The following is a 17,481-nucleotide window of genomic DNA, read 5'->3' as shown; positions in this document are numbered from 1 at the left end:
ACATTATTGCTTTTTTAATATTTCTTTTTCCTACTTTCTTTTGTCTTTTGTGTCAATGTTGATGAAACAACCAGGAATAGGAAATAGCAGTGGTCAGGAATGATCTGTATTCCTCCCCTCATTTTGGGAATTTTCATCCTTTTTCTTCTTCTTCAGCCTACCACTATAATCTACCTGATTACTACAGTAGGTGCTATGAAAATGTCACTTGATTACTATCCCTGGCCAGGGTTGTTGGCTGGGGTTTGGTAGCTGGAAGAATCACAGTACTTGGAGAATTTGGAACTGGTTCACAAGTTATAAAGTTTAAGAGTTGTTAGCCACCATGCAATTTAGTGCACACCAGAGAAGCAGAGAGAGAGAGACAATGTGTGTGGGGAGAGAGAGAAAGAAGGAGAGAGATACAGAATGGAACAGTTAGTGTAGTGGAGGAAAAGAGACAGAGAAAGTTCTAATGGCCTGTCTCTGTTTCCAGTCATTCCTGGTGCCCAGCTGCATTCTTGTTTTGGGGTTCCATGGGGCAGCCAAGTATCTTTACAATAATTTACCCCTTTTACTTAAGTTCTTATTTCTAACAACATCCCCCTTAATTTAAATACACACAGACATACACACAATCATACACACAAGAGATGATGCTAATGGATACATAACAAAGTTTCTGAAATTTTTAAGTTTTTAAAAATTGAGATGAAAACAAGGACTTACTTTACGAGTTATCATTAACATAACTGAATAAGCATTAAAAATCTATATGATGCTTGGTGCTATATTCTAGAAGATATTTTGAATAGTGAAGGATCATAAAAGTAGGTATGATGTCATATTAATCTCACCTGAGATAAAAATCTAGAGGAACAATTAATCTATGGAGAGAGTGTAGGCTGCTTCACTGCAAAGGTGAGTGTGACACCAGCCCTGTAGATCCTGGCTTGATTTTATTGCTTTAGACAGCAAGGTAACTACAGGCAATCACCTTTGATTTCTGGCCCTACAAAGATATTTCAAAAGGAAATGAAAACGATTTTGTCCTTCATTGGCAAATGGAGTTATGTTTTGGGGGTACAAGTGGGCAAAAGTTCAAGTTTTGTAAAAGTGAATGCTGAATGAGTTTATTAAACCATGGAAGCATATGAATCCTCCAGGCTTATTCAAGGAAAAAGCCACAAATAACTAAAAAAGGTAAATATCAGGATGATTGATGGATTTTTAAAAATGCCTTGTGGTACATACATCTGATGGAATCCTGATTCATATTCTCTCTTTTCCCAGTATTCAAACTTCCTACATGATGTACACAAGTAAGTCACATATTCCTCAGCCGCCTTGTAAAAGGACTTCGTCAGCATGGTCTGTGTCTGGACTTTAATTATAACAGGGTCCTCTAAGCATCTCACTTTAAACGTTCATTTCCATAGAATCAGTAACTGCATTTATTTTACAACTCAGTCTTTTAGGAGGTATGGTTTGGTATTTCTGGCATTGCTGCTGTAGTCTTCATAAACACACACACACGCGCACACACACACATACACACACTCTTCCACTTAAAGTTAGAGGACAGATATGTTAACTATATTTCCAATTTAGTAGCAAAGTTCTGACATCCTCATGTCCTGATATTATTTCAGTCTCTCTCTATTGTGAGAAAAATCAGAAACTGCGCAGTGAGAAAGTTGTATCATCTTTCCAGCAGATCTCTATGACACAGCTTACCCATTGCTTGGAGATGAGTGTGTTCATTGCTGCCCCATGGAGGAGAAATCTAACCATGTGAAGGCTTCTCAAAGCTGATCCACATCTTGACAGGGATTATTTGTTCCTCACTCTCCTATCTCTCTGCATTCAGCTCACTTGGGATAGAGGCTGAGCACAGGAGAAAAAGCTTGAAGAGAAGCAAAAGGAAGGGCTTCAGGGGCGCCAAGCAGTTTCTGGCCTATAGTGTTTATTAATTGATTCTATAAACATTTATTGAAACTACAGAATATTAGGTATTGTCCCAAGCTCTGGGAGCAGAATGGTGAAAAAAATAAATGAAACGAACAAACAACTCCCCCGCCAAAACAAAACAAAGCAAAACACCCCAAAGTCCCTGTCCTCATTGGCGAGGCTTATAATGTGGTGGTCAAAGGTTTGAGGAGAGAAAGGATGCCTAGATGCAGGCAGTGACAGCAGGAGTGACAGCTGGGGGTACATACAGCTTCCTGGTTTGTGAAACTGTTAAGCCCCGACTTAACCCAAATTGATTTCACTGTCCTGACTTTGAGATTCCAGTCTTTTTGCATGGCAAATGTAACACTTGTGTACAAGCATTCATACGCTGCTTTATTTAAAATGTGAATTTAAAGCACCCTCAGGGAGAAGGGCTGGGGTGTCTTGATGGGCTGGCTCTGGGCACCTTTACCTTTGAAAGGCTCCATCAAAACCCTTCCGAGAGAGCCGCCAGGTGGCACCTGTAAAGCGCAGATGGGGAGAGTCATTTGCCCCGCACCCTACACAGCCCGGAATAACCAGAGTGCGTGCTTTCTCCTGTGGGCTTGTTGGCTAGGAAGTGGGGGAGTTTTAGTCTCCGTCCAGACTGCTTGCTTACATACCCCGTTTTCCTGATACCCCAACACACTCAGGGCGGATTTGTCCCCAAGCAACCGGGATATCAAAGGCATGTCATACGCTAGTTGGGAGCATCTCGGCCTCAGTCACCCGCCGCGACGTGGGGACTGGCGGTGGATGGCCGAGGGCTGCTCTGAGTTGGTCTCTTCAGCCCGACCTCCGCCCGGGGCAAGGGGGAGGAGGGGCAAGAGACAGGGGTCCCAGCGCGGCTGCAGACCGGGGTCCAGCAGGCGTGAATGGATGCCTAGACGCAGGCAGTGACAGCAGGGATCCCAAGCCCCTTCAAAAAACCCTCGGTCTAGGGACTGCGCTGCCATAGGCCGGGGTCTGGGGCGCTTTCTTCCTCCCGCAGGTTCTTTCTCTGTGGTTTCTCCTGCCCCCGCAGCAGCGTGGCGGCCTCGGGTTCCCCCTCGCCGCGGTAGTGGTGATCCCACAGCCCAGTCTGAATGGCCGACCCAGCGGGCCAGAGGGGCCGCAGAAAGGGGTCGGGGTGCGGGGTGTGAGCACACGGAGCCAGCGTGGTAATTTCGGGGTGGGTAGCCGGGCCACCATCTCCGCTCTATCAGTAGCGGGAAGCGAGCAGCGCCAGTTGCGCGACTGTCGCTGCCGCGGCCGCCTCTTCTGGGTCGCTGGTGACATTGGGAGGAGACCGCTTGGAGAGAGCAGAGGAGGAGGAAGAGGAGCGGGGAGGGTGGGGGTTGGGGTGGAAGAAAGTAGCAATTGTGCCAGGGGGCGTGTGAGCAGCCGGAGAGCCAGCCGCGCTGGTGACAACTTCTCTGGGGCGCGCGCGGGGCTGGTAGGCGAGGAGCGAGCAGGGAGCGTGGCCGAAGCCAGAGGCTGGGGGAGCTGCTGGAGCCTCGAGAAGCCGCGGCCCGCGCCCTGCGCCGTCGCCGCCGCCTGCTAGTTTCCTCCGGGTTCTCAGCCCCGGGTGCTGAGGCTTCGGTCTATAAATAGCAGGTTACAGCTCCTCCTGGGCGCGCACACGCTCACACGCTCACAAGCGAACGCAGGAAACTCAGGCTAAAAGTGTCTGCTGCTGCTGCCGCCCCCCACTCCGCCTCCGGGAGAGGTAATTACCCGCCTGGGATCCTAGGGCTCGGTGGGGAATTTTGCAGGGTGGGGTGGCTGATGGTGGGTAATCCGGGAGGCGAGGGAGCGTGTCTGAGAGCGTGGCGGCACGTCTTGGAGGGGGGAGCCTGTCTGTTTTGCATCAAGTTTCTCAGTCTTGCAGCCTCCATCACCCCTCCAGCTCTTTAGCTTAAAGGGTGGGGTGTGCCGTCTCTCCTCGGCTGCTGGGGTACCCCTGTGACCGCGCCTACCCTCTCGTCGAGCGCCCCTCTGCCTGGCGCGCGCGCGTGTTCGCATTCTCACTCACACTCTCCGGGCCCCCGTGGAACTCTGAGCTCTGGCCTCGCTGACCTTCCAAGGCTGCGCCCACCTGCGCTGTCCCTGAGAGACGCTGAGGTTGGCCCGGGCACTCGCCCTCACTCCCAATCCTGATGATCACAAGCTGCCGCCGCCGCCGCCGGCCTCCGAAGAAGTCCTTAAGAAATAGAGGCAGTGGTGGGGAGTGAGGATGACTGATGTTGGTGGTCCCGGTTGCCTTGTTTTTTGTTTTAAAAATAAAGAGCCCATCTCCTTGACCACCTTCATTCTACCCTCAACAGCTCATTCTGGCAGAGAAGCCTGGCATGTCTTCTCTCGGCCATCAGGCAACATCTCTTGTCCTACCCCAAAGAGGTTTCGCTGAGAGGTTAGGGCCTTGGCGCGAGAGTGCCTGGGTTTGGAGCGGGGAGGTCATTGTTTCGGGTCTGAGAACTATGCTGCAGGCTCCTCAAGCTCTCTGGCACTCCGGCAGGGCCCAGGGCCGGGGAATGTCTGGGAGCCTGGTTCCTGAATGTACTTTCAGGCTGGTAGCTGATATGAAGATGAGGATGCTAGAACCACATATACCTGTTTTTCCCCCTCCCCACGCTTCTGAATTCTCCCTTACTTGGGGGCAGTAGTTTCTGCTCCTGGGGAGGCGGTGGAGAGGGACCCAGCAGTTTCTCTTTGGGGGACAAGAGAGTGAGGAAGCACATATTGATTAGGTTGTTGCTGCTGCTGCACAAAACTTACTGGAAAAACCCGGTAGGGTTTTCTATTACTCTTGTTTTAATGATGTAAATTTGCTCCTTTTCCTCTTTTATCTTCTCCCTAACCAGAACTAGTTTTCCTTTCTCTGTCTAGAATGTTATTTGAGGTCACTACATTTTATGACTCCAGATGTTACATTTTGCATATCTCCTTCCTGTCAGTATGACAGACAGAACTTGTTTATAAAGGTGTGGCTCTGTCAGTAAAAGCCTAAAGACAGAGGATAAATTCATCTTCTCTCTCTTAAGATGAGCTCCAGATAGTTCTTCTATAGGTGTACAACTACATTTCAAAGACCTTGCTTGAAAAAGGAATTTTCTTAATGAGTTCTGGACCAGAAATGGTAGTAATCTGACTCAATGATAAAGCAGCATATAAGCTGCAAGGAATCATCAACAGGGCAGCTGGCTGATGATGTGTAAGAAGTTGAGTAAAGCAAGGACTGGGCAAGTGGGCATTGTCAGTTCACATAGTATACAAAGAAATGCATCCTCTCCTTTATGCATTGATGCATATACATGCATTATGTGTTCCTTTGTGATATAATCCTGTAAAGCATTGATAGGAAATGATCAATAGTTTTGTGAAAGGTACATGGGCATTGAAGGTTGAACCTCATGAATTTGTAGTAATGTAAAATGCTATTGCAAAATGGACTGCTTTTTCAGTGTATTTCCTTAAAATGTGATTTAGAAGATTGTCCTTGAAAGGTTATGAAATGTGTGTGTGAAGATAGGCTAAATGCTCAGTGTCATTAAGAAACATGTTTGCAGATTGAAATACTGCTCTTATTCTAGGAGAGTATTCTCTTTGATTAAGCATATCAATATTTATTTGTGATAAAATAATGATCATTATGATGTGCATATTTATAACTCAAATTTGCTTTTGACTCTTTATAAAGTATAAGAACAACCAGATAGACCATTTAGTCTTGTCCCTCTATTTAAAGTAGCATGCAGTCAAAGGTATAGGCAGAAAATACTTTTAAAATGTTGTGTTTGAGCTTCAGTTCGGGGCTGCAAATTGAATGACTTCATGTCTCATAAGATTTTTGTCAAAATACTAAATGGCTCTAATATCATAGACTCATCAGTTAAACTTGATTATAAAATAATGCTATTATATTTTAGTTGTGTGAAATGGAAAATCATTAAGCTTAGGGAAAAGCCAGATATTTGTTCTAAATTGTGCAAATTGAAAGTAATTAATTCCTTTCTGAAACCTTGGAGTATCTTCTAGGATAAGTACTATAAATCCCCAGATGGGTAACAAAGTTAACTTTCACTACCTTGAGGCAGAACCCAAGATGACAATTCTCTGAAAGACAGAAAAAAAAACCTGCCAACTGATCTTAAAACTCATAGCAACCAAATGAGTGGCAGTTTCTGGGTAAGTATTTGACATCTGAGAACAAAAAGTTAAAGAAATTATGGAATCATAATTAGTGAGTAAAATGCTTACTGAATATCTATTACATTTCTTATTTCATAGTGAGTAATGCCCAGTAGTACTAATATTAGGTATACAAATATCATACCTAATCTTTATAAAATAAATTCTTGTCTTTCACAACTATGGGGATTTTAATAGATAGAAATGCCCTGTTTTAAATAATCTCAAGTTAAATGTTCAGGTGAAAGCTGTATGAGTCTCTTCTGTATTATGTACCTTAGTTTTTCAACATGCCCTGTATATCTTTCTAAAGCCTTAAGGAATCTTTTCCATAGGCCACTTTGTTAATACTTTTAAAAAATGTTGAGTTAGAAACTTTTGATTAGAGAGCTCTTTAGAGCATACTCTAATCATATGTACTATAATATTTAGGCTTCAGAAATGAGATTATTAAACAAATAATTTTAGTTTGAACATTTATTTTTAGATAAATCCAAATGATGATGCTATGATTGAATTTTGTTGTGCAAGGTACATATAGTCTTTGTGTTCTAAAACTTTAGAGCAGTATATACCTAGAAAAGATCAGTATATACCTAGAAAAGACATTAAGATACGTGCAAAAATTTTAATTACTCTTTCAGTCTCAGGCACAATGGTCACTTGAATCAAGCTGTGTTAGTTTATTTTTCTAAATATATTTTCACTACCTTGTAGATTAAAAGAAGCATTTAAAATGTTCAGGAAATTTTATGGACTATATTATGTATAATTTATATATATATTTATATATGTCCAGTATATTATATATAGTATATATAATTCTATATATATTGATTATATATCTATATATAATTCTATATATATTGATTATATATCTATATATTATATCTATATTATATATAGATATATAATCAATATATATAGAATTATATATAGATATATAATATATATAGAATTATATATACTGATATATATATTGATTATATATCTATATATATAGATATATAATCAATATATATAGAATTATATATAGATATATAACTTTGTTACCCATCTGGGGATTTATAGTACTTATCCTAGAAGATACTCCAAGGTTTCAGAAACTTTCAATTTGCACAATTTAGAACAAATATCTGGCTTTTCCCTAAGCTTAATGATTTTCCATTAATTATATATTTATATATAATTATATATAATCATATATATTGATTATATATAGATTATATATCTATATTATAGATAAATATCTATAATCATATATATTTATATATCATAATTTATATATGATATATAAATATTTATATATCAGTATATTATGTTAGGATTATTATATAAATATATTATATTTATATTTATATATTATATATTATATTATGTTATATTATGTTAGGATTATTATATATAATTATATATAATAATTATATATAACTATATTATATATTAATATCATATTAATATATAAATATTATATTAATATTATATTATGTTGGGATTATTATATATAAATGTATTTTATATTATACATATAATATGTACAATATCTGTTATATAATTTATATATTATATATAATAGATATTGTATATAATATATATAATATAATATATATAAAATATGTATATATTATAATATATAATATCTATTATATAATAGATATTAGATATATTAGATATATTAGATATCTAATATATATCTAATATCTATTATATATAATAGATATTGTATATATTATATGTATAATTGTATATATTATATATACATGTGTGTATTATATATATTTTATACTTATAATATATAATATATTATAATATATAATAGTTTTTTATATAAGGCACAGTTGTACTCACTATCTTATTTCTTATTTCTTGGAAGTATCTTGCTATCAGTGGTATACCATAAGGCCAATGGAATATCTAGGAGCTAGAACTTTAGATTTTTTTCAATGGACTGTGTAATTTCACCAAACATTAGCTATTATAATAGATGTCATTCCAGCATGATGTGAATTGGATTTCAATACAGTATATGTCCTTAAATAATATATTTCAAACTGAGTTTCTTGAGTTGCAATATTTTGAGTAAATTCTATCTTCTGTATTAGGCAGCCATGCCAACTTGGTGTCCTGATTTTAAATAGCCCTATGAAGAACTAAGTGAAATAGAATTGGCAGTAATTTGTTTAAACTGATTAAAGGAAATTTTGTAAACAAATTAAACAAATTAAAGTAATTTGTTTAAACTGATTAAAGGAAATTTTGAGAAGTTTTTCAAATCATGTGGTTTTGGTTATACATTTCTTTGGGAATTATCTAAATCAATAATATTCAAGGGAATGAAGGCAACATCTCCTCCCTTAAAAGGCGAGCATCCATCTATCTATCTATCATCTATCTATCTATCTATCTATCTATCTATCTATCTATCTATCTATCTATCTATCATCTATCTATCTATCTATCTATCTATCTATCTATGTCTATCTATCTTTACATGCTCTTCTGGTTATGAAAATAAAGCAATGCAACAAACAATGGTGAAATTACTCAATGTTTTTCTTTGTTGTTTTACAAGGATAGAAAAGTTTGTGAGATACACAGACAACTTTAATTGTCATGCTGGCTTCTAATGATTGGAGTAACAACATCAATGTAAAGCATCTTCCAAGATCCAAAGAAAAATATAATTTTTAAAAATTTTCATTTACTAGTTGTTTATAATAGATCATTTATTTATATATTTTAAATAGCTTTGAAGGAGAACTTCGAGATTTTTATGTTTCTCAAAATAGAGTGTGAGTTTTTAAATGTTAAGCAACAATGATTTACAGGGAATCATCTTAATATTTTTTACTATGAAAAATTTGACAGAAATATGAGCTTTTCACCTTTCACCTTAGTTCTTAAAATAGATAGTTATAGTGCATTAAGTAGATCAGACTTGGGAACTACCATTTTAGAATACAATGAATCAAATAGAATATACTCCCTGACCATCAATAGCAATCTTTCCTTTAGTTCTTTCAAAATGGTTCTCATTCATTTTCATGGGGCTTTGCTTTCTTAGCCAAAAGATCAGAGATGAGCTCTAGCCATTAGAAAAACCAAAACACAAAAACTATTCAATGCTGGGAAAATAAAAAAGAAAGTAGGAGTAAAAACCAGTGGGATCTTTAATTGAAGTTAGAACCTATAGGTGCATGGAGATTATGGCTATCTCCAAAGAAGCTTTCAAGTACTGTTAGTGATCAGTTAACACTCCATGATGTCTTTTTCAACATCTTCTTAGGCGAAACTTGCTAGATAACCACATATTCCACTTAGAGATTAGCATACATCACATTCATAAGAGAATAGCTGCATAGTTGATGCACAGTAGTTAAAAATCACTTTTTTTAAAAAAAGTAAAAATTTCTTGTCTTCATTAACAAAACCTGCAAATCACTTTGTTTTTAGAAAGAGAGGATGTCCTTATTAACAAAACTTGCAGTTTTTTATACTAACTAATCCACTCAGATCTTTTAAATTTTAATTTGAGATGGGTGTGATTTTATGGTATATGTCATTGCATTTATTTCCAATAGCATGGTTATTTTGAAGGAATTATGAATAAATTATTTTAGACCTGTTGTTCTGAATAAATTTGGTTTAAAATATAGCATTTCCACTTTGTTGAAGACATCCATTGTGCATTTGGTGTTAAAGACACATTTAGCACTAGGTGGCAGTGTGCAATGCTTAGAAACCTTGAGTCATTTTAAGTGCAATATATTCATTTTTTAAAACTTTTCTTTTAAACATAATTTATTTATATCACAGTGAGTTAATAAAGTTAAAGTCAACAGGCACCTAAATTCTTAGTAGTATATTCAGAAAATCTATTATGAGTAATACTTTAAAGATTTGATTGTAATATTTATCACACTCTGCTTTTATGTGAGATCTGCGTATGTGAGGAACTGTTAGGAATTAATTAAATTAAATATGCTAAAATTCTGTTTGTGTCTGGGTAAGAGAAAGGAAAAAAGAAAATTAAATGAACATGATAGCAAAAAACCCTTATGATTATTCTAAAATAGATACTGTATTAACCGTTTGCATTTTTAATCCCAATCCCCTCACAGCATCTGCTGAGCAAATTCTTTTTTTCTAGGAGTCAAGGACTATAATTATTAATTTTTTTCTGTTGCATTGCCCCTGGAAGAATGCAAAAAAAGTGCAAATTACCTCAATGACGCTTCAGCAGATCCCCTAATGTCCTCTGTTATAGTGATGACCCGGTCACCAATGACCAAATTGAATCAGCCATTTAGTACTATAATTTATTGGTTACAATGACAGCTGAAACTTGTTTTACAATTTCATCTTGGTTAATCTGGATATATACACCCCTGCCTTTGGCTGAAAAATTAAATTATGGGCCATAGCAGAGTAAATTAATTTATTCTGTCATCTGTGTATCAGAATGCGATCTCTGTATTGTTTAAGTGTCTGGTTGGAATGTCCTCAGGATCAATGTGGTGGACATTTCAACCATGTTCACTGGATGTGGCTATTGTAAGAATGGAGAACAAAGAAATTAAGTTAATGAACCCAAATTGGCATAATTAAGAAATGCATTTCCTTTTTTTTAAAAGCTTTTTATTATGTAACATTTCAAAGGTAGAAAATAAGAGTAGTACAATGCACTCCCACATACCCATCAGCCAGTTTCAATAATTGTCAAATTGTGGCCATTCTCATTTCATTTACAATCCCACTCACATTTTCCCTCTTAGGAGTTTTTGGAAGCAAACCTTAGAAGTTACATCAAAAGAAACACACTTGCAAAGCAGTTATTTATAAATATAGTTATCATACAAATGAAAATTTAAAAAATAATTACTATAGTAAAAACGCTACATATTTTACTTTAAAAGTCCAAACTCTTGGCATTAGGTAAATTAAGTACTTGAATTTGTTACATGATTGAGATATAGACTTCAGTTTATGTTCCATGTCATTTTTTTTTTTTTTTTTGAGATGGAGTCTTGCTCTGTCACCCAGGCTGGAGTGCAGCCTCTGCCTCCCGGGTTCCGGTGATTCTCCTGCCTCAGCCTCCTGGGTAGCTGGGATTACAGGTGCATACTACCATGCCAGACTAATTTTTGTATTTTTAGTAGAGATGGGGTTTTACCATGTTAGTCAGGCTGGTCTCGAACTCCTGACCTCAGGTTATTCACCCGCCTTAGCCTCCAAAAGTGATGGGACTACAGGCATGAGCCTACCAGACCCAGCCAAAGTTTTACTTTTATAAGTGGCAGACATTGTAGATACAGCAGCCCCATGGAATATGAGAACTTAGCTTTTCATAAGTCAAGGTTTTACCATCATCTTTAAAGGTACATGACATATAGTAAGCTATAATTTTACTGAGGTGTGAATTTAAGTCACATCCTTTTGGATGAACTCTGAACTTTCAGAGTGAGTCCAGCCAGTGGCCTGGCAGCCACACCCTCATGTAACTTGATGCACTGGTTGACATATTCTGTCACTTTCTAGGGCAGTCTGTGGTGAGTGTGAGAATTGGGGAATCTGAGAAATTGTTTGGTTCTCCCCTTGGAGAATGTCATGGATCTCCTGAAATACACCTTTTGGATATTGTATAGAGTTGAAATTTTAAATGAATAGAATTTTTTCAGATTTTAAAAAATTGATGATAACACTATGTATGAATCTTTGTGACATTAAGCATCTAAAAGCAAATACAATTCCATTGTAAAAAAATTTGTAATTTGTACCTAAAGGGTTTATGCCATGGTGTGTTTTTTATACTTGCAAATTATATAGGGAGCAAAGCATATGTATAATTTTATTAATATTAGATACATACTTTTTTGACTTTTTTTGAAATTTACTGCAATATTTTTTCCATAGGGTATGTTTTAAAGACTGCCTCCCAATTTATTCATGCTATTCATATCCTTTTTCCCATTTTATATTTTGGGCAGGAGTAAAGAATAGTATACACTCAGATTAGTGGAATGAGAAATAATTGATACAGTTGGCTTCTACTCAATTTCTAGGATTTCTTTCTTTTTTTTCCTACTCACTATTTTTCTGATTATAAATGTACTAAGTCTCCACAGGAAAAAAAAATGGCAAGTAGAGAAAAGCCTAAAGAGTCAGAAAAAAAATCATCAAAAGATAATATTGTTAGAATTATATCATATTTACTTGTAGAGTTTTTGTCATTCTTTTATATAAGTTGAGATATATTATGTGTATGTGTGTGAAAAATGAATGCCTGCTTTTTTTCACTTAGAATTCTATAGATCAATTCAACTGAATTATTGATTGAGTCTTACTATTTGCCAGGTACTGTGATAAGCTCTGTTCTGGTTCACAGCAATAAATACTTAAAAAAAAAAAAAGCTACCACTTTCCCCTGGCTGTAAGCACTTGTCTAACTTTTCATTGCTGTTTAATAATTAGGCCTATGAATTGTTATCAATTGTTTAGCCTTCCCTCTCAACTTAGACCTTAAGATTATTGGTAATATTTTTGCTATCACACTGCGATGGATATTTTCTGTATGATCTCATTTTTTTTATATTCCTTGTCTATTTTTCTCATTGTTTTTCTTAGGAGTGATTCCTAGATGTGATATGCTGGATAAAGGGTATGAAACTTTTAAAAGTGACTTATACATATTACCAAATTGCTTTCCAGAAAGCTTGCATTCATTTCATTCTTTCTGGAAGATATAAGTCATTTTGCCATCCTCACCAGTATTGAAGGATTTTTTTTAAAGTTTGTTAATTGGATAGGTGAATGTGATTGTAACAACAACAACAACAAAAGCTAAAATTTATTGAGCCCCTCTTATAGACAATTTACCATGCAAAACCTTTATATTATCTCACTTACTCTTTGCAGCAACATAAAGGGAGGACAATATTTTCACTTCTATTTTAAATGTTCGAAAACTTATTTTTTGAGGTTAAGTGACTTACCCAAGATCACACAGCAGGTAAGTGGTAGAACTGGGTCTTGGACCAAGATTGATTTTACTCAGAAGTCTAGGCTTTAAAGTACTATGCAATATATCCATGTAACAAGACTGTATTTGTACTTCTTAAATTTATACAAATAAAAAAAGTACTATATTCTTCTACTATTGTTTGAGATTGAACATTTTTGAAATGTGTATTTTTATTTGTACTTCATTTTGTAATGCTAATTCATATCTTTAAACTGTTTGCATATTGAGACCTTGGTTTTCCTATTATTATTATTATTATTATTATTATTATTATTATTATTATCTTTGAGACTGAGTTTCCCTCTTGTCGTCCATGCTGGAGTGCAGTGGAGCAATCTGAGCTCACTGCAAACTCCGCCTCCAGGGTTTGAGTGATTCTCCTCCCAAGTAGCTGGGATTACAGGCACGTGCTACCACGCCCAGCTGATTTTTGTATTTTTAGTACAGGCAGGGTTTCACCATGTTGGTGAGGCTGGTTACGAACTCCTGACCTCAAGTGATCCACCTGCCTCGGCCTCCCAAAGTGCTGGGATTACAGGCATGAGCCACCATGCCTGGCCCCTTTCATTAATTTTTAAATGTCCTTTACATATTAGGGTAAGAATACTGACCTGTTGTCATTTATGTTATTAATATATATATTTTTAACATACGAAAGTTGAAAATGTGTTTATGGGTTTATGGATAAGTTGAATGTCATATTTCTTGTGTGTGTGTGTGTATGTGTGTGTATGTGTGTGTAGACAGTACTTTTTCATTTATCTAAATTAGGTTTAAATTTACCTAAATTGTTTTTCTCTTAGAAAAATTATATCTAATTCTTTAATTTTTTTTTCCTCTCTAGTCCATCCAACACTTTTGTTGTTGTTGTTATATGATGTGAGATAAGGATTAAATTGATTTTCTCCCTAAAAATAGTTAAGCATGTTTCCAACAGCAGTTTTTAAATAATTCCTCTATTTCCCACTTGTTTGTGTTTCTATTACCTCATATTACATTATATTTTTCTAGAGGTATACACACACGTGCACTCACACACACACACTCACACACTCTTACCTAGATTTCTGGTTCTGGTACATTCATTTAATTCTAGTGTTTAGTCAGTTCTTCCATTAGTATCAAACAAGCTTAAATGTCATTGCTATTTCCTTAATATCTGATAGGATTGATAGCTTCTTCTTCTTGATTTTCTCTGATGTATGTGTGTGAGTGTTTGTGTGCCCCTTTTAAGACATTCTCACTGATATTTCTTCCAAACTACTTTTAGAATAATGTTGTAAAGCTGTGCCAAAATATTTTTAGATTTTAATTGAAGTTTCATGGAGTGAATAAATGGAATTGGGGAGAATTAGATTTCGAAATTTAGTCTTATTATCCAGTAACCTGTTGTATCTCTCACTAAAGATTTGATTTTTGGGCCGGGCGCGGTGGCTTACGCTCGTAATCCCAGCACTTTGGGAGGCCGAGGCGGGCGGATCACGAGGTCAGGAGATCAAGACCACGGTGAAACCCCGTCTCTACTAAAAAAATACAAAAAATTAGCCGGGCATGGTGGCGGGCGCCTGTAGTCCCAGCTACTCGGAGAGGCTGAGGCAGGAGAATGGCGTGAACCCGGGAGGCGGAGCTTGCAGTGAGCCGAGATTGCGCCACTGCACTCCAGCCTGGGCGACAGAGCGGGACTCCGTCTCGGAAAAAAAAAAAAAAAGATTTGGTTTTTGGGGACTTTTCATGCCATATGCAAGGACTCATGCTAGACATCAGTGATTTTGCCAAAACATTTTCTTTTTTCATGCTTCACTCTTCAAAAAGACTAAAGAATTATGCGCCATACCCTATGCCCCATAGACCCCCATTAGCTTCAATCATTCATGTTCACGTGTTTGGCCTAATGGTGTCTCATGGTCCTCCAGGAAGGGAAACGTGAAGCTTGAAAATGTTTCTTTACAATTACTAGGCCAGAACTCTGCTCTTGACATATATTTGTCTTAAATTATTTTACTTACATTAACCTAAGAAGATATACTCAGTATAAATATTTAAAGAATAAGTATGAATAATAGTTAATTTCTTAAAGAGCTCACTCAGGTGTCATAACATTGTCCAAAATTATCTATTACTTTGTATAACAACAAAATACAATGCAGCAAACATTGCTCAGTGTGATATTTTGTTTCCATCTCAAATCTGACAATATTGCCCCTAAAATAATAGACTTTTGGCCCATTACAATAGAGTGGCGAAGTTGGATATCTAGCCTGAAACTCTAGCTCATATATTTGGGTCTATATTCTAGTTATAGACATTTTTTAAAATGAAAATAGCCCAGAACTATTTTCATACATATAAGCTGTTTATGTATTTCTTAAATGCTGCATAACTATATACTACAGTTCTCTTTCTTTGACCTTGGTATATGAACACATTTACTTATTAAAATCACACAGGAGAGAAAGCCTTGCTTTTATTAACAAGAGCCGTGTGGTTTATCCTGAAGCTGAGACTTACTTATCTCAGGCTAGTGGGCCCTACATCTCCTAGTCCTCTGTCTCAGGAAGCTGCATATAGATAAGACAGATAAATATTGTGTGGAGGCATCTTCAGGCCTACTTATCTACTCCTCAATTCCAGTTGTGTTGTTTCCAAGGGCAATTCTTCTGTGTGGTGGGAATTGTGTGTCTAAATCATATGCGAGCTATAAGCTTTGGGAATGTAGAAGGACCATATTTACCTTTCTGTCTAAAACTGCAGGGGATTCCACATGGGTGGGTTACTAAGTCAGATTCTACTACTAACATCCACTTTGCTTTTCATAGGCTAGATAATTGAGCTCAGCAACAAATGAAAACAGGTGAAGAGCTTATAATTTCCTTTTGTTAAGATTCTCGAATTTCCATGCTTCGGTTTACATGTTTCTTTTGGGTTGAATGTTTGAAGCAACAGGAACAATGCCCTAGCAGTGATGAAAAGCCCCTCAAAACCTCAAGGGAGTTTTTCTCCCACTTATTTAAATTTTCTTGTCAGAATCTTTTAGGCGATGTGGTACTGATAAAGAGTGCGTGTGAGAGAAAAAGAGATCAGTGTAGATACTGCAGAATAAAAACATTGCAATGGGATTCTAAATCATACTACATTTAACTTGGGATCCTAACTTATACAAACATGTATTTTCTATTTCCAACACATTGGTCCACAAAAACATTAATTATAATAAAAAATGAGAAGATTTTATGGAAAATACAGTCTTAGTTCAAGAAGGTACCCTCAAAGACCTCTAGTTTTACTATTCCCATGCTGCATTTTAGGATGGCCAGCATCTTGATTTGGTGGAGACTGAGGAGTTTCAGTGCCAGCACCAGGAGGTACCCAAGCAAATGGAATGGTTGGCCACTTTGTCTCCACAAACAAAAAAGTATAGGGAGAGCAACAGGTAGCGGTTTTTAAAAAGTCTGTTATAGTTAGTAGAAAGGAGTGACAGGTTTTGGTATTTGAAAGTGTTACCTGAACATCCTACGAATAATAATCACCTCAGAGATGCTACAAAATCTGGATTCATTGTCCTTTGCTGGCAGAAACTGGGTATTTCTTATTTATGTGCTTATCCTTATTTATTCATAATTTATTCCCTGCATACTTCCAAAAATGATTTGAGATGGCTTACAGTAAAACCACATATAAAAATATCGAGTTTTTACAGCAGTTCAATAATAATGTAAAATATATATTTTGGAGCTTGGCTACATGTTAGCATGCTTTTAAAATTGAATTTGATAATATGAATACTAACTAGTATAAAATCTGAAGTGCTTTAGGTAGAAAAATATATTGGGACATTTAAAAATCACTACCCAGATTCCCATGATTTTGGATAAAAAGGTAGCAATTATTTGAGTAATTATTTGGTGTTATAAAGTTCCCACCAGATAGTCCGGGTGAGCTATTGAGGTGAGGCCTGGCATAGAAGAGCTTTGGGCTCATCTAAATAGGAATGGCAGTTTTGTTCACATGCATGCTTTTGATTTTGGCTTTGCACATTCTAGCATTAGAAACAGTTGCTAGAATGCAACTGAACAAACTTGCATTTATTAAAAAGACCTGGTGCTGGCTGAGGTGGGAGGTTCGCTTGAGCCCAGGAGTTTGAGTCCAGCCTGGATAACATAGCAATACCCTGTCTTTAAAAAAAAAAGTCATTGTATTCTATCTGAGTCTTCTTTTCTCCATATATTGTATAAGGATAATAACTATTTCACAGATTTGTAATAATAATTAAGTGTGACTGGCTAAAAATGACATAAATATAAAATTATAGTATTAATAAT

At 36.7% G+C, this 17,481-nt stretch overlaps 1 protein-coding gene across 3 annotated transcripts in view; it reads left to right on the top strand.

Annotated features, from left to right (window-relative positions):
- The first annotated feature begins 3,322 nt into the window (after positions 1-3,322).
- INPP4B (inositol polyphosphate-4-phosphatase type II B) overlaps positions 3,323-17,481 on the top strand; it is an 837,221-nt gene continuing 823,062 nt past the window's right edge. For all 3 annotated transcript variants that reach the window (XM_003257752.4, XM_030816186.1, XM_030816183.1), the window contains exon 1: positions 3,323-3,679. The gene's annotated coding sequence lies outside the window, so the exon portion shown is untranslated. The remainder of the gene's footprint in view (positions 3,680-17,481) is intronic.

The sequence above is a fragment of the Nomascus leucogenys genome, chromosome 7b, assembly GCF_006542625.1.
Source record: "Nomascus leucogenys isolate Asia chromosome 7b, Asia_NLE_v1, whole genome shotgun sequence".
In the NCBI taxonomy this organism is placed as follows: Eukaryota; Metazoa; Chordata; class Mammalia; order Primates; family Hylobatidae; genus Nomascus; species Nomascus leucogenys.
Note: the sequence above shows the minus strand (reverse complement) of the source record. Positions and strands in the feature narration are given on the sequence as shown.